Source organism: Drosophila persimilis, unplaced genomic scaffold (genome assembly GCF_003286085.1).
Source record: "Drosophila persimilis strain 14011-0111.01,24,50 unplaced genomic scaffold, DperRS2 tig00000477-arrow-pilon, whole genome shotgun sequence".
NCBI lineage: Eukaryota > Metazoa > Arthropoda > Insecta > Diptera > Drosophilidae > Drosophila > Drosophila persimilis.
In genome coordinates, this window is record NW_020825313.1 from 560,205 (window position 1) to 579,434 (window position 19,230).

Consider the following 19,230-nt stretch of genomic DNA (forward strand, 5'->3'; position numbering starts at 1 on the left):
GGAAACCGGGTCCAAAGAAGACGGGGAAGGAGACTGAGTCGGTCCACCGTCTTCAGGCAGCAGCCGCAGCGAGGGGGGGCCCGAAAAGCCAATCGGGTTCTTCCAAGTCGGGTGGCTCCAAGGGCGAAGCGGATACCGGTGTGGCTGCCAAGCAGAGCGTAATCGCGGCTGGTAAGCGCACCGGGACCGAAGAACCCTTGGGACCCCCGGCGGGCAGCGTCTCTGCACCACGGGGAGGAAAGCCGTCGTACCAGGACAGGAGACGAGCGGCCTTCATCCTGTCCAACGAAGACCCGAATTTCAAGGCGTCAACCGAAGGAAAGGAGCAGAGGCTGTGGGCCTGCTCAATCCTTCCCCTGTTCCAGCCAGCCAAAGCTGGAAAGGGCGCAGCCAAGGCCCCCAACAAGCGGCAACGCTCAGCGGAGGACCCCGCAAATCAGCCAGGTCAAGCCCAGCAAGCCAAGCGGGTGAAGACCCACCTCACGAACCGGTCGTTCGCTGAGGTGGCGAGGGGCAAGACCCTGATCGGTGTCCTGGACAGGGGCGCCGAGGACGGCCATGTCCCCCGCGATAAGTGGCACCTGGTGGAGAACGAGCTCCAGGACCGGTTCCTACTGGAACTTGAGGAGAACGGCGGACCACCGCCAAAGTGTGAGGACGCAGGGTGGCATCAAGGCAAGGTGAAAGCCATCGCCTGCCAAGACGCTCGCTCTGCGGCCCTCTACATGAAGGCGGTGGCGGCCCTAAAAGAGGTCTATCCAGGGGCGAAACTGGAGGCCGTGAAGTGGGAAGATGTCCCTAGTCGCCCGAGAGCCAGAGCGTGGGTCTCGGCTAAGCCTGCAGAGCCTGAGAAGATCCTCAGGTTACTGCAGGTCTGCAACCCCCACCTTCCTACAGCCGATTGGAAGGTGGCAAAGGTGGAGGATATCCAAGGGCAGAGGCGCCAGATTATCCTCGTCCTAAATGAGGAATCAATAGATCTCCTCGCAAAGTCGGACGGTGTAGTGGATTATGGCTATAAGAAGGTCACCATATCCACGTACAAGTCCGATCGCAAGGGCAGGCAAGCGGAGGTCGAGCCAGACCCGGAGCTGCCGGAGATCCCGAAAGAGGGGGCCTCGTGTGAGGAGGATAACCCGGCGTCGGATGCGGCGTCCTTGATGTCGGACGACATCCTGGACGACTACGCGTTCGACGAGAGCGACCTAGCCAGAGGTCTCAGCCATATCATTGTCGGGGAGGAGCCGGAGTCCCCTGACAGCGATCCAGAAGTAACAATGGTGGAGGCGAGCCTCAGGAATGTCGTTGACGCTCCTGCAGATAAACCTCCACCATTGTAAGGCAGCATGCGCTGCTCTACTGCTCCACCTGGCCAAGGGTGGAGCCGACATAGTACTCATTCAGGAGCCCTGGATCCTCGGAAACAGGGTCTCCGGTCTGAGTACTTCTGATTACAAGCTATATGTAGCTGAAACCACAGGTAAAACTCGTACCTGCATTCTTGCAAAAAGAGAGTTGCACTTATTTTTGCTCCCAAATTTCAGCAATGAAGACCACACCGCAGTGAGCCTCGAAGGCCAGGAGCGCTCACTGAGGATCTGCTCCGCATACATGGGGCATGAACAACCAGACCCCTCTCCACACGCGCCTCTCCGGGCTCTAATCGCAGACTGCTCGGCCAAGGACATCGGCCTAATTGTGGGGTGTGATGCCAATGCACATCACTGTCAGTGGGGAAGCACTGACACAAACGAAAGGGGTGAGTACCTCTTCAGTTACTTACTGACCACACAGATGGTCTTATTAAACCGGGGTAGTGATCCCACCTTTATCATTAAAAACCGCAAGGAGGTCCTGGACCTCACGCTTGCCTCTCATGAGATACAGCGTAACATTGTATCCTGGAGGGTCCTGGAAGAGCACTCCTTCTCGGACCACAGGTACGTGGAAACTGTCTTCTCCTTCTCAGTGCCGAAGCCAGTCCGATTCCGGAACATCAGGCGGACAAACTGGACTCGGTATTCTGACTACCTCTGTCGTGTTCTCCCTGAGCCCCCATCTGAGGAGGAGTTCTCCACGGAGGCCACGACTCGTCTTCTTAAGATCTTTACCGACGCCTGCAATAAGGCGCTCGACAAAGCATGCCCCTCTGGCAAGAACAGAGGCCGGAAGAAACCTGAATGGTGGAATCCGAAACTGGGTGAACTCCGGAAAGCCTCCCGGAGACTCTTCAATAAAGCTAAGGCTGAAAACGTTGAGCAAAACTGGGCCGAGTACAAAGCCAGTCTGTCAACCTACAACAAAGAACTTAGAAAAGCCAAACGCGCCTCCTGGCGTAAGTTCTGCAGCGAAATCGAGAGTAACTCAGAAGCCTCACGCTTGCGCAGAGTTCTCTCGAAGACAACACCCACCCTGGGCTACTTGAAGAACACCGACCAGTCGTGGACTACGTCCAGCGAGGAGTCGCTAAATCTTCTCCTAAATACCCACTTCCCTGGCTGCGATGAAAACAGACCCAACTACCTCGCGCCTCCTTCCGTCGCCTCAAATGCCATCCTGAGACTGCTAAGCCAGGAGAACATTTCCTGGGCGATCAGAAGTTTTAAACCCTACAAGTCCGCGGGGCCAGACGGCATTTTCCCTGCCCAACTGATTCACGCGGGACACAAAGCCATTAACTGGCTCAAAATAATCTACGAGGGAATCTTCTCCCACGGGTGCATTCCTGACACCTGGCTTCAGACCAAAGTCGTATTCATACCCAAGGCAGGCAAGCCCTCGCACACTGCCCCAAAAGATTTCAGACCCATAAGTCTATCGTCTTTTCTTCTAAAGGCGATGGAGCGGCTCCTGGGGCTGCATCTAACGGCGTGCATTCCGTCCAGTCTGATCTCAGACTCCCAGCATGCCTATCGGAAGGGAAGATCCACCGAAACGGCCCTACACTCGATCACATCGATCATCGAAGCGTCCCTTAATTTTAAGGAGTACACCCTAGTAGCCTTCCTCGACATAGAAGGCGCCTTTAACAACATCCTTCCGACCGCCATCACGGGCGCACTGACGGATCTGGGCGTTGACTCCAGGACGGTGAGCTTGATCGATCAGATGCTACAATGCAGGACGGTTGAGGCATCACTGGGGACGTCAACGTGTACCAGATTTGTCAGCAGAGGCACACCGCAGGGCGGAGTCCTCTCGCCCCTCCTATGGAACGTGGCAGTGAACACACTGCTGCGGGAGATAGAGGGGGGTGGCTGCCGCGTGGTGGCGTACGCGGACGACGTTGCCATAGCATTCTCCGGAAAATTTCCGCAGACGTTGTGTGAGTGCATGACAAGTACTCTCACGAAAATGTCGAAATGGGCAGACAAATGCGGGTTAGGCGTCAACCCGTCTAAAACGGAACTGGTGCTTTTCACTAGGAAGTACAAAGTTCCGGCACTGATTCCCCCAAGACTATGTGGGGAAACGCTAGTCTTCAGCAACAACGCCAAGTATCTTGGCCTTATCCTCGATAGAAAGCTCGATTGGAAATTGAGCATAGAGGATAGAGTAAAGAAGGCCACAGTGGCCCTCTATACTTGCAAGAAAGCCATCGGACTAAAATGGGGAATGACCCCATATATAGTTCGGTGGCTCTACACCGCCATCATACGACCAATCATGCTCTATGGAGTGGTGGTATGGTGGCCAGCCTTGGACAAAAGGACAGGCCTCAATAAACTCAGCAGAGTTCAACGCATGGCAGAACTATGCATAACCGGCGGGCTACGCATTACTCCAGGGGAAGCCCTGGATACTGTGCTGGACCTCCTCCCGGTTGATCTCATGGGAAAGAAGGTGGCAACACTTTCCGCCCTCCGAATGAGAGAAGCCAGACTGTGGAAAGCATCCGCGGTTGGGCACTCGGGAATCCTGATGAGACTCCCGCAATTACCAGAGAGGACAGATTACTGTATCCCCAGTGATCACCTCTCGACGCCCTTCCAGGTATCAATCCCATCTGGGGAGGACTGGGAGATGGGCGAACCAGGGCCTGCTAATGCGGTCCACTTCTACACTGATGGCTCAAAGCTAGACGGCCGCGTAGGAGGCGGAGTCTACTGCAGCGAGCTGAACATCAGTCATTGCTTCAGGCTCCCGGATCACTGTGTTCCAAGCGGAGGTTGAAGCCATCAAGGAGGCCATTTCGATCGTCTCCAAACTACCCCTAGATACGCACTTAGTGTGCGTCTTCTCGGACAGCCAAGCAGCTATCAAAGCTCTAGGCTCAATATCGTCGAACTCAGCGACTGTAAATGACTGCCGCAGGTCACTGCACGAGATCGCAGAGCAGTTAGATCTCTTCCTTACATGGGTCCCCGGCCACAGGGACATCGCGGGGAATGACGCCGCCGACGAGCTAGCCAGGCAGGGTACTACGATTCCTCTCCTATCGGAGAGGGAGCAAGTAGCGATGCCTTTGGCTACGTGCAGGCTCCTAACGCACGAATTGTTCGAGCAATATGCCAATAGGAGATGGCAGCAAACCGTTTCCTGTAAAGTCTCAAGATTGATATGGCCATATCGATCGAAGAAGCGCTCAGCAGAGCTGTATAAACTCAGCAGAGCACAGTGCTCTGCAGTTACTAGAGCCATTACGGGACACTGGCAGATCGGCACTCACGCCTCTAGACTGTCAATCCCTCATAACGACTTCTGCAGGAGTTGTCGCGACGAGGAGGAGGAGGAATCGGTCCCCCACTTCTTCTGCCACTGCCCAGCCCTTGGAAATCGTCGTCTTCGTATTCTCGGGGCCGCTTTCCTCACGGACATTTCGGACCTATCCGTAATCAAACCAGGGACCCTGTCCAAATACATCCAAGCCACCGGATGGGACTGCCCTTAACCTGCAGTAGTATGCTCTCACGGTTCGGGCAACGCGAAGGGGCACATGCCCATGCGGCAACACAACGGACCTGTCTATAGGTCCAAGTGAGCTTGGGGGCGGGAGGCTCTTATCCCCCCCCCCCCCCCCCCCCCCCCCTCCCGGCTACCGCTTTAACCTAACCTATTAATTAACAAATGATCTGTTAATAATGGTACTTAGTTACTAAAGGCGGAAAAAGATAAGTTAAAAGTTAGCTAAATTTAAATGATTATAAATATTGCATGCAATTAGTTTAAGAGACAGTTCAGGGGATAGGGTTTGACAGAGGGAGTTATAATTATGGCATAAAACCCTAAAAGGTTCATGATCAGCATAATTAGACCTACATATGGGTAGACGGATAGGCCTAAAAGTACGGGTAGGTCTAGATGGAACGGCCAAGTCAATCTGACCCAAGAGAGTTTGGGAGTCAACAGTCCCAAGAAGGAGCTTGTGCACGAACATTACGCCATTGCATATTCTGCGATGGTGCAACGACGGCAGGTCAATAAGATTTAGCCTAGACCGGTAGGGTGGCAAGATTCTACCTGAGTCCCAGTTAAAGTTCCGAAGGGCAAAAATTAAAAATTGCTTTTGCACGGATTCAATAACAGCCTGCTGCTCTTTATACTGCGGGCTCCACACACAAGAACAATACTCCAATATAGGACGTACCAACGAGATGTACAGTTGTTTCGTAACGCACGGGTCGTCAAACTCCTTGGACCAACGCTTGATGAACGCTAAAACACCCTTAGCTTTATTTACAGTTGCAGCTATATGGGTGTTAAAACACATCTTATGATCAAAAAGGACTCCGAGGTCATTTGAACTCGAAATTCGTTTAAGGACATGATTTCCTAGAACATATGAGACAAAATGAGGAGCGCGACGGTAAAATGTCATAAGTTTGCATTTGGAAAGGTTCAGAAAAAGAAGATTAGTTGAACACCACAATTGTTCAGCCACAGACATGTATTTAATGAATATTAGGAATATACAGTTCAATCTCATACACAAATACTCATAAATAAAATGGTTCATGTCATTTCATGTAACTGAATATGACGACACGAAAAATACATTAGCAACTAAGAATAGACAATAGCACTTGTAAACTCGAACCCACCAAAAGGGATCAAGCAATAAACTATCTATTTTATTGCTGCCAAGTACCTAAGTAAATACACTGAAATATAACCCCCGCACAGAGTAAGTGTACCCAATCTAAAAATACACTCACAAGGAGCCTGTGCGGTCCTTCCCATAGAATAAGAATTCCACTGTTAGCTATATAAGGAGATGCATTTGTTCAATAAAGTCAGTATCAGAAACAGTACCATAGCTGCCTGTCACTCATCTTCCATCGCAATCATCAGAGGCTGTCGCTGTGTCTTCAGATCCTCACTTGCGCACCGTAGGATACCCTCTCCGCAGTCCAACTGGTTCAAGTTCTAGTTGCGACGACCAAACTGTAGACGGTTTATGTACCGTATGCAACCCAGCTTCCTACACACACACATACACACATTAACAATTGGTGACCCCGACCTTGGTCATCCTTTCAAACTGTATAACAAGCTACAGTGAAAGGTTTCGATCTGGACATCAGATTGAAGCAGTCAACAGGACATCTTCAATAAAAATTTGGCATCAGGCCATACACTTACGGTAGCATCTCCTACCAATAAGTATCACTTTGGCAAATCTGACATATTCAGGTTATCAGCCAACAGAAAAACAGCTATAGAATTCGATTACCACCGAGGCAATCAATTTGTTTTTTCGTGCGTTCCATAGATTGGAAACAGCACAAATCCCTCCATCCAACACATCACCTGTACTATTACCTTTCTGACCAACAACGGTTGCGATTCGGAGCGTATCCAGCTGCAAAGCAAATAAAACACTCCCAACGGGTCAAAAAGTAATAAGTACAAACAGATAGAATGGATACACATATGGAGGCAGAAGCTGCCGCTACAATGGCAATGAATGTGCAACAAGAGATTGGTGAGGAAATATCGAGGTGCATTCGGAACTTTAAAAAAGATCCCCAAGAACGAAAGCAATCGGCCTCTTATTTTCAAGCCAAAATATCAGCACTCGAAAATGCGTGGAATCGCTTCAACAAAAACGACTCCAAACTTCGCGATACAGACAAAACAGATGAATACGTAAAATTCCGTGAAGACGTACGTACAACCTGTAAGCAACACATTACGATCTTTACCGAATGCCTGGATAAGCTATCACAGACTACTAGTGCTCGTGGGGAACGTCAAATCGTCTTTAAAGAAAAGCATGAGAATCCTCCAGTAGATCCCAAAGAAAGCGGGCTGATCCAGCAGCCCTCAAAGGATTACAGCAAACTGCTTTCACTATGTCGCCGACAAAAGGCCATAGTAGAGTCCGTTAAACGCAATCTGGAACAACTTTCAGAGGCGGATGGACGCACATCAAATGATTTGATAAAATCACTATGGACTCAAGCACAGGAAGTCCACTTCACAATTCATGAGGAATATGAGGACCCAGTGGAAGGAGGGTATGACATGGAATCCTACCTAACACTGGAAAGTAGGGTCCAAAGAGCATTGGCAAAATCAGCCACACCAAACACGGATAACGTGCATCTTCCACGCATCAGCATCCCAAAGTTTGATGGGGATCTATTAAAATGGACCCAGTTCTTCGATCTGTTCTCATGCATGGTGCATGAGACCAACATGCCTACGGTGAAAAAGATGTGGTATCTTAAAACCACCGTTACCGGCGAGGCAGAAAGATTGATTCGACATATCGATCTAAAGGAAGAAAATTATGAAGCCGCTTGGGAAATACTAGTTGACGCATACAACAATCCCAGAGATGTTTCGAACACGGTACTGAACCGCTTCCTCAATCACCAAACAATTAATGACGATCCAAAGTCATTAAAAGAATTGTATATAACAACCATAGAATCCCTTGCATCACTAAAGGGATTGGGCATCAATATATCTACATGGGATCCGATATTGATTGCCATTATCAGGAACAAACTGGATGTAACAAATAAGGCCTTGTATGAGCAATCATTGGGAAGCTCAAAGAACATTCAGGCGCTGGATACGATGCTTCAGTTCTTGGAACAAAGAATTCGGGTTCTAGGAACCAGTAAGAAGCCACCAGCATCAAGGAGAGAGCCAAAAGGCACGACATGTGCATCAGCAAACACAGGGAGAACTCGAGCACCCTTATGCACATTCTGCAAAAAAGCAAGCCATTGGCTCTACGGATGCGAAGAATTTCGCTCCAAATCTCCATCAGAACGACTAAATTGGGTACAAAAACAAAAAATGTGCGTTAATTGTTTTAGAACAAATCACAAAACAAACGCATGCCCTGGTCGAAACTGCTTCAAGTGTGACAAGAAGCACAACACGATGCTACATTTGGAAACAGCATCAGGCGCAGCTACAGAATCAAGAGGCCCGACGGTTGGTGCAGCAAGTAACAATAGTTACAATCTTTTGGCCACAGCAAAGGTGGCAGTAGAAGCCAACAACGGGCAGGTTGCTAATTTCAGAGCACTGCTAGATTCAGGATCACAGATAAACTTGATCTCTGAACGAATGGCATCAATGTTGTCACTCAAACTAAAAGACACAACATTACGGATCGAAGGAATTGGAGGTCAATCAAAGACCAGCAGAGCACGAGTAAATGTGCTCATCCCTTCACAATGGTTTTACGCAAAGAATTGAAGCTTTCGTATTACCACAGATAATAGCTGATCAACCAGCTCAGGCACTCGATTCAGATAGCTTAAACATACCAAGCAAGATCTCACTGGCAGATCCAAACTTCCATAAGCCAGGCAAAATCGACATGCTAATCGGAGCCGAGCATTACTACTCGCTGCTGCTACCAAATCAACAGCAGCTAAGGACAGGAGGCCGGTGGTACAAAACACGAAACTGGGATGGATTGTGGCAGGAAAAATCAAATCTGCCCACAACTCCTCACCCATTTGTGCCACGGGAGTAAACGAGCTCATGGAAAGATTCTGGACTCTGGACAATCTAGAGACGGAAGACAAACCACGCACTCCAGTGGAAGCACGGTGTGAAGCTCATTTTATAGAAAATCTTCAGACAGCTTCAGACGGCCGTTTTATTGTAAAGCTCCCATTTTCCGAACACCCTTCAGCCCTGGGGGAGTCTTTGGAAACCGCAACAAAAAGATTCCTAGCGCTGGAGCGGCGAAGCTCAACAGAAACTTGGAACAGTTATGTGGACTTCATGGAAGAGTATGAACGACTAGGACATATGAAGATTGTCCCAGCATCAAAAGTTCCCAAAAGGCACTACTTCATTCCACATCATTGTGTACTCAAACCTGAGAGCACCACCACAAAGCTTCGGGTAGTATTCGATGCATCATGCAAGTCAACAAGCGGGAAATCCTTGAACGACATTCTGCAGGCTGGACCCACCGTTCAGAGCGAACTTATGTCCATTCTGCTACGATTTCGAATTCATAAGTACGTATTCACAGCGGACATAGAAAAGATGTACCGGCAAGTGTGGATGAATCCGGAGGATCAATTCCATCAGATGATAGTCTGGAGAAACAATCCATCCGAAGAGATCAGGTACTATCGCCTGAAAACAGTAACGTATGGAACAACAGCTGCTCCTTTCCTAGCAACGAAATGTCTGGATCATTTGGCAATACAATACAAAGACAGACTACCAGTAGGATCAACAACATTAAAAACAGATTTCTATGTTGACGACTGTCTAACTGGAGCAAACACGATTCCAGAAGCAATTCATGTTCGACAAGAACTAAATAAGATATTGCTACCGTCCGGTTTCAAATTGCGCAAGTGGTGCTCCAACAATGAGCAACTTCTCCAAGGAATCCCCAAAGAGGATATTGTAACCGATGTAAAACTAGGAGAGACACTAGAGCACTACAGCGTGAAAACTCTGGGTCTCATCTGGATGCCGAAGAAGGATACATTGTGTGGACGAACACAGAAAAGCCAGGCTACACGCATCACCAAACGGGTGGTATGTTCCGAACTGGCCCAAATCTTTGACCCACTAGGACTCTTTGCACCGGTGGTAGTAAAGGCAAAAATCTTCATGCAACAACTTTGGGAGCTCAAACTGGATTGGGATGACGAATTACCATTACAACACCAAATCGAATGGAAAGAATACCGGGACGACTTACAAACATTGAACAAAATGCAAATTCCCCGACATATCTACGATGGTAAAATTCCAGTTACCCAAGAGCTCCATACGTTTGTAGATGCATCAGAACGAGCATATGGCGCAGCTGTATATGTACGCGCTACATACAAAAACAACCAAGTGTCAGTAAGACTGCTCTGTTCGAAATCACGTGTGGCGCCGACAGCCAAACAATCGCTACCACGGTTAGAACTTTGTGCTGCAGTCCTCGGTGCCGAGCTCACAAACCGAGTCCGACAGGATCTGCACATGGACATTAACACGGTTTCAGGATGGTTTTGGAGTGATTCTACCGTTGTGTTATCCTGGATAAACGCATCGTCATCAACATACCATACCTTTGTGGCAAATCGAATAGCCAAAATCCAGGCATTAACAAACCAGTCACAATGGCGTCACGTGTCATCGGCCAACAACGCAGCCGATGTCCTGTCGAGAGGAATCGCAGCAAGCAGACTGGCAGATCACAATCTGTGGTTATATGGACCATTATTTCTGCACGGATCTCGAGACAACTGGACGAAGGCACCCAACATAGAACCCAGCAATCTTGAGAGAAAAGCTAAACATGTAAGCTTGCCAATCACACCCAGCGCACTTGGGGATGAATTATATACTTGCAGACATAGCAACTCGTTTCACAAGCTGCAACGCATTGTGGCATATATGTTACGCTTCTGCTACAAAACCAACAGAGCGAACACCACGACGCTCTGCGCAGAAGAACTGACTCACGCCCGCACTATAATCCTGCGAACCATACAACAAGTCGAGTTTACAGCAGAGCTAAAACAGTTCCAACGATATAAGACTGTGGATAAAAAGAGCTCGATCATATCGTTATCTCCCTTCCTAGGAGACGATGAGCTCATCCGAGTTGGTGGTAGACTTGAAGAAGCTCTACTTCCATACAACGCAAAACACCCAGTCTTGCTGCCTTACAATGACCCAATCGTCAAAATGATTTTGCGGGAGCTACATGAGGAGAACATGCATTGTGGTGCTCAAGCATTAAGGGCAATCGCAAGACAACAATATTGGATTATCAATGACAAGACAATGGCTAGAAGCATCATCCACAGCTGTGTTAGATGCACCAAAGCTAGGCCAAAGCTGATGCACCAAATCATGGGCAATCTCCCAGCACAACGAGTCACACAAGCACGCCCGTTTCTTAATGCAGGCGTCGACTACTGTGGACCAATCTCGATCCACCATAAGATCCGAGGCAAAAGACCAGATAAGGCGTACATCGCCGTGTTCTGCTGCTTTTCCACAAAGGCAGTACACCTGGAGCTGGTAAGCGACCTGACCACAGATGCATTCTTGGCCGCCCTGCGTCGATTCTTAAGCAGACGTGGGAAGTGCCAAACTATTCATTGCGACAATGCAACGAACTTTGTGGGTGCAAACAATCAGCTTAAAGAATTAGAAGACTCTATATTCAGCTCAAAGGCAAGTGCTCTGATCACGAATCATTGCAACAAAAAGCAAGTGGATTTTAAATTCATTCCTCCCAGGGCTCCATCGTTTGGCGGTCTCTGGGAAGCGGCGGTAAAATCAGCAAAAAAGCTGTTGATAACAACCACCAACACAGCCTCATTGACATTTGAAGAACTAAACACAGTAATAATCGAAATTGAAGCAATTCTCAATTCTCGACCCATCACTCCAATGTCAAATGATCCCACTGATACAACAGCGCTCACCCCAGGACACTTCCTGATTGGTGAACCATTAACAACGCCTCCTGACGTCAATACTGATCATCAAGGAAGAACATTGGTCAAGCGCTGGGAATTGGTATCGCGCCTAAAGCATTCATTCTGGAAACAATGGTCTACAGAATACCTCCAAGAATTGCAAGCTCGGCATAAATGGAAGACCGCTTCACCAAACGTACCTGAAGGATTATTAGTTTTGGTTAAGGAAGACAACCTTCCTGTAATGAAGTGGCCAATGGGTCGCATCATTAAGACATATCCTGGACAGGACAACCACGTACGAGTGGTTGACGTTAAGACAGCATCTGGCGTATACAAGCGCCCGATCACTCGTCTAGCGCCGCTCTTTCCAGAAGATGTGGCAGTCAAACGTTCCCACAACATGATCAGTGACACCACGGAGATTGATGAGCCACCCACACAGCGAACAACAAAAATTTCACCTACATTAACGTCAACATTAGTGGTGCTGTTGCTCATGCTTCCATTAGCATTGTCACAGTCAATAAATGTGACACAATTCGCAAACAAGCCAGGAATATTCTATGAGAAACTTGGAACATCAAGAATAGCAACGTCTGAGTGGACCATGATCGTATACTATGACTTGGACCCATATTGGAAGGATATGCAACTAATGTCTGCTGGAATTTCAGAGTTACGATACATGTGCCCTGAATTAAAAAATGTTCCGGCATGTAACTCCATAGTTCAACACTTTCAACATGTGCATAACGAGCTACAAGCAGGAAGCGTGCTAATGAAAACCTCTCGAAAACGCAGATCGCCGCTGGAAATCATAGGAAACGTAGCAAGCAGTCTTTTTGGTGTTCTCGACGCAAAATACGCAGAAGAGATGACTCAAGTAATTGAGAAAGTGAAAACCAATGAAGACTTTCTACTACATCTGCTCCAAAACCAAACATCAATTATCGACGCGACAATAAACGTAGTCAGAAAAGACAAAGTAACAACTGATAATCGCCTAAAAATTTTGGAACAGCATATGGCTACCATCAACCGAGAAAGAGGGTCATATCACAGCGATCATCTGACTCAAGCGTACTTAGGACTAATAGCACAATTAACCCTGCTCACAACAACTCTCCAACGAATGCAGTCCGACATATCTGATGTCCTAATCGGTATTCATCATCGGAGAATAAGCTCCACGCTGGTGTCTCCCGAGCAACTAATAGATCAACTAGACCAGATACGGGATCATTTGCCACAAGATCAAATGCTGCCGGTCACAACGAAGGAGGTGATTCAGCTATACAGAATCATGCGAGCCGAAGGAACCCCGACTGCAAAACACGTTATCTTCAAACTGACGCTACCGCTGGTTTCAACAGCTCAGTTCGAAGTTTTCAGCATCATCCCAATTCCGTTTTGGGATTCAACAAGCTGGAGTCTATTTGACCTCAGAACCACCATAATAACGGTGAACATCCACCGAGACCAGTTCATGGGCACTACCCAAGAGGAATTCCGACGTTGTCTTAAGGTACACAACGAGGAGTTCATCTGCTTTGACCATCAGACGATCTTCAATGTGGACAATCGCTGTGAGTTTCAACTGTTTAACAATAAAACAGAAACACTGTGTCAGGTAACACACACAAAGGCTGACACGGTGTGGCTAAAAACTCAGCATCCAAATAATTGGATCTTCGCAACGCATTCTACAACCAAACTTCAAGCAGTATGCAACGGAGTTCCGTCAACCATAACACTGGAAGGAACTGGTCTACTCTCCATGTCCCCTGGTTGCACTGCTCGCAATACTGAAGTAAGCATCAGCACCTTCAGCACCACAATCAGCGAAGTAAAATCGACTTACACTCGGTTTGATGACGTAAGCCCACCGGAGACATCACCCTCGCCACCAATGTGGCAACTGAAGAACCAGACATCAGACTTTCTTCAAGAACTTGATGATCTACGCCAGCAACTATCAACCATCAATCATCAGGAGCTGCCACACCATCTCACCACCGTGCAGCACCATCAACTCGCTGCTTACGCAACCCTAGCAATATTAATTTTATTGATCATTGCCTTCATTTTCCGGGATAAATATCAACTATGGAAACCAAGGCCATCAAATCCCGATCCAGCCATGTCATCACCCCCTATACCCCCTGCACGCCGGTTTGCGGTCGACTTGAGCGATGGTTGAACACCAGTTCAACGGCCGGGAGAATGTTCAGCCACAGACATGTATTTAATGAATATTAGGAATATACAGTTCAATCTCATACACAAATACTCATAAATAAAATGGTTCATGTCATTTCATGTAACTGAATATGACGACACGAAAAATACATTAGCAACTAAGAATAGACAATAGCACTTGTAAACTCGAACCCACCAAAAGGGATCAAGCAATAAACTATCTATTTTATTGCTGCCAAGTACCTAAGTAAATACACTGAAATATAACCCCCGCACAGAGTAAGTGTACCCAATCTAAAAATACACTCACAAGGAGCCTGTGCGGTCCTTCCCATAGAATAAGAATTCCACTGTTAGCTATATAAGGAGATGCATTTGTTCAATAAAGTCAGTATCAGAAACAGTACCATAGCTGCCTGTCACTCATCTTCCATCGCAATCATCAGAGGCTGTCGCTGTGTCTTCAGATCCTCACTTGCGCACCGTAGGATACCCTCTCCGCAGTCCAACTGGTTCAAGTTCTAGTTGCGACGACCAAACTGTAGACGGTTTATGTACCGTATGCAACCCAGCTTCCTACACACACACATACACACATTAACAACAATAGTAGTTCACTTAGATCAAGTTGAAGGCGTGTGTGCAAATACCAATCAGAGTAAGAAAGACAGATTTTGACATCATCAGAATACATTAGTGTAGTAGAGTATGTTATAATTTGAGGAAGGTCATTCACAAATAAAATAAACAGAAGCGGGCCCAGATGACTTCCCTGTGGCACACCTGAAGTAACATTAACAGTATTTGACAACACGCTAGAAAACAAAACACGTTGAGTACGGTTAGAGAGATAGGACAAAATCCAATCTAGAAGATTCGTTGGGAACCCTAATAAGGAGAGCTTGTGAATAAGCAGAGCATCGTTCACAGAATCGAATGCCTTGCTGAAGTCCGTAAAAACTACATCCGTCTGCAAACCAATTTGAAAACCACGGTGGATTAGGTTAGAAAACTCAAGAAGGTTAGTCGATGTTGAACGATGTCTGAAAAAACCGTGTTGCGACGGAGATATCAGCTGCAACAAAGATGTTGCAGTTGCCGGGTGACTAGGAACTCAAGAAGCTTCGGGATGGCGGAAAGCTTTGCGATACCACGATAGTTTTCAATGTTTGATCTTGAACCGTTTTTGTGAAGCGGAATGATATTGGACTCATTCCAAATTACTGGGAACAAGACTGTTCCAAGGAGAGGTTGAAGAGAAAGGTCAAGGGTTTGCAAAGGGACTGGGCACAGTGTTTTAAGATGCAACTTGGTACCTTATCTGGACCCGCAGAAAACGATATGTCCACAGATGACAAACCTTCCAGAACAACGCTTTCCTCGAAAAAGGGCAGAAAAATGCTGTTAGCTTGAGGTAGCTGGTACGGATACGGAGTGGATGCGTTGTAAATATGAGACGAGTACGTTGTTTGGAAAAAGTTAGCGAATAAATTTGCAATACCAACAGCAGAAGCTTCTGTTTTGTTCTGGTAATGAAGGGAGGGAGGAAAAACGTTTGACTTGCGCTTAGAGTTAACGAACGAATATAATTTTGTAGGATCACTACGAAAGTTACTACTACATTGTGAAAGGTTATGATTATAACACTGACTATTGACGGCAAGGAACAGAGAGCGAGCGGAGGAGTATAGAGCTAAGGCCAACGTGGAGCCCGACTTCTGGTACTTTTTATAGAGCCGGGATTTATTATTTTTTAAGTATGACAAATACTTGGAGAACCAGGGAGGCTTGGACGATACAGGTACAGTGATATCTGGAACAAACGTATTAAGGGCGGAGTAAATAGAACTATAAAACGAGTTAACAGTTGCATCTATGTTCGGTAATGAATAAAGAAACGACCAATCAACACGCGAAAGATGTAGATCTAAATCGATAAAGTTTGTTTTGCGAAAGCACTTTATGTGACAAGGAGCCATGGAACTGTCAGCACCTCCAGATTGTGTACACTCCAGTGATATCAACAAAATTGGATGGTAAGGATCTTCAGGGAGAGATATTGGGCTTGCTCTAGATACCGTAGCAAGAGAACCATCGTTAACAAAAACGAGGCCAAGAAGTCTGTCCCTAACGTTTTTAACGGCATTAATTTGGACAAGGGAAATATCCGTTGGCCCATTGATAAAGTCATTATGGCAATTGGGAAACAACAGGTTAGCGTCATCACAAGGCAGCCAAGAAAGAAATGGGTGGTTAAAGTCCCCCATGACAATAATTCGATCATTGCACCCTAATGCAGAAACAACAGTATTAATTGCTGAGAGGTGGTGTAAGTAAAGCTCAGCATCAGACCTGGGAGGAATGTAAGAGCAGGTTAAATAAAAAAATTGCGGAGCCAACACGAACTTTGACTGCATTAAATTCAATTCCATGAATGTTATTGAATGGGAATAACTCAGATGAGAAAACAGATTTAACTGCAATCAGAACCCCACCTGCAAAAGATGGGCGGTCCATTCTATAAATAGTGTAACTATCAATGAAAAATTCATGATCATTGACAGAGGAGTTAAGCCAGGTTTCGGTAAACGCGATGGCATCGAAATCAAAGGACGCGCTATTAGTATGAATTTGACGCAATTTTCCCAGCAAACTGCGAACGTTCTGATAGTGCATGGAAAAATAGTACATCAATTTTTTGGAGCATGTTCGGTAATTCTTGGATTCGAGTTCGAATCTTTGAGAAGGAACTCATGCACAATTGTATGCTCAGGCCATATTGACAGCAATGGCAGCAATGGCTGTAGCAGGAATTGGAGTAGGAATTGGAGCAGGAATTGGAGCAGGAATTGGCAAGACGTCGTCAGCAACCAGCACACCCGCACTAGGCGGAAGGAAGCACATTGCTCGGTGTAAAGAACGCCGGAGCCACCGTTGGCGGATTTACAGACAACGGCGTGGCATGACTACACGGAAATGCTTCCGATGGATGAAGGTGGGAGGCAGGCGTACCAATCGGATTAGGTTGCAAGAGATTGGTATCATTATGCGGAATTTTCCGTCTAGGCGATTCGCTCAAGAGTTTGAGCCCAAGAAACTGTGATTCAAGGGCAAGAAAATTCTCGTTGAGAGCCACAAATTGTTTCCGGACATCCAGAAACCCAGTTCGAGTCTGTCTCATAAATGTACGCATTTCGGCCTCAATCTCCCGACAAGCCAGACATGACCAAGACAGGCCCATGCGTTTGCCCAATACAAAGGCAAATGTCAGCGAAGTGTCCAAGAGTAAACTTATCGTCACACTCATTGACCGAAGCGATGAAAACTCAAAGATGACGGCGGCACAGTTGAAGTTGGTGAACGCGCCTCTCGTCGGATCCCTCTTTGCACGGATGGAGAAAGAACCCACAGCACCCTTGCCCCATTTCGATGACGCTAGGTGGCTAAAGAGGGCAAAATCCTGAAGTGCAACGATGACCCGACACTCAGGTGGCTGACGCGTACGATTTGCCAATCGGAAGCGATGTCGGAAGGGCCCAAGCTGAAGTTGAAGGACAAGGAGCAAATTCCGTCCATACCAAAGGCGCAAGAACTCTTACCCATCGCAATCTAAAGTGACCGTGCACTGAAGCTTCTACAGCGTCAGAATCAAACGGTGCCAACGACGAACTGGAAGGTTTTGCACACAGGGACTACCACTACCCAACGAGAGGGGGCCAGTGTGTGATACTCCAGGTCAACAAGAAGGTGGAGGATCTGTTGTACCCCAGATGGCGTGGGGCATGGGTATTATATACCGGTGCCTCAAGAAGCGCCACTCCCAAGGATAAAGACGCGCATACCCTACAAGCAGGCGAGGTAGAGAAGAACATCGATCTGGATACCATCATCGAGGCAAGCTTGGTCCAGGAGCCTGAAGTCTAATCCAGAATTAGCAAACGTGCTTGATAAAAATACCTTCGTAGGTGCTATCTGATCAAACGTACAAGATCCAACACTTATAACGGGAAAGAGTACTTTGCTATATAGCTGGTGTCCTCGACAGACTCTCCTTCTCGGATCATGAGTACATTCAGTTTACCCCCGGAATATTAGCCGTGTACAGTTTAAGAAGACGGTTACGTCGAAGCTCACGGCTCCTTGCTCAGTAAAATCCGCGGAAGACACGGAAACGTCCCTAGAGACATTATCCATGCACCGTGCCTGCCCTTGAATTCGTATAGGGCAATGGTCTGCACACATCCGATCGCTGGCTTAGGACCGTTAATTAGGCGTCGCACAGATGAAATGAGGTGGCAAAAGTCAAAAATTGTATATGTACATACACTAGTGGTGAAAATAATAAGTACACGCTTATAAGCTTTCTTTCCCGCTCGTAAAACTTTTTTAATAAATGTAGAGAAAAAATGCAATTCACTTTTTAGTTTTCTAACCTACAAAAGATTATAAAAATATCTAACAAATTCATTTTTCATTTCACATATATAGTTTGTGGTCGATGAAATCTAAAAACATAAACAAAATAACAAGAAATTATTTTCTTATTAGTAATCGTATGTTAGTATACGGTATAGCCACACTTATTTTGTATGACTTTGGCGATTCTATACTTGTATAGAAATGCGTTTGCGGCAAGATAATTTGCCAGTTGCCTGGATATTTTAAGAGGACAACGACCCGATACATTGCTGCAGGATATTCAAGTCGTGGCTTAACCAAGAGGGAATCAATGTTTTGCAATGGCCTCCGCAGAGTCCATATACCTGAACCATATAGACAACTTGTGGAATGCTAAACCAAGTCGCTGCCCAAAAAAAAAAACAGCAATTAAAAGGATTTGTGCCGAATTTTACAGGAAGAATGAAAGAAAATCACCCCTCATCCTGAATCCTGCAGATTCAATACCAAAGCGTTGCTCCACTTTTCTTAAGCAGAAAGATCATCCTACTCTATATTAAAGTAATTTTATTAAAAATACTAGGAATACTGAGCAAATTGTATCTTTTTTAACCATTTTTTTCCAGGTGGCTTAAGTATATGAGCAGGACATTTTGGACATGGTTTCAAATTTTTTAATTATTTCGCTATTTGCATAACTTGTTTATTGTTGTATTAAAACATAAATATAGAACATATAGAACTAATTTGAGACAAAAAATGG

At 46.6% G+C, this 19,230-nt stretch overlaps 1 protein-coding gene across 1 annotated transcript in view; it reads right to left on the reverse strand.

Moving 5' to 3' along the window:
* The window catches only part of LOC6603548, a 138,882-nt gene that overhangs the window by 77,368 nt on the left and 42,284 nt on the right, over positions 1–19,230 (reverse strand). The window lies entirely within an intron of this gene.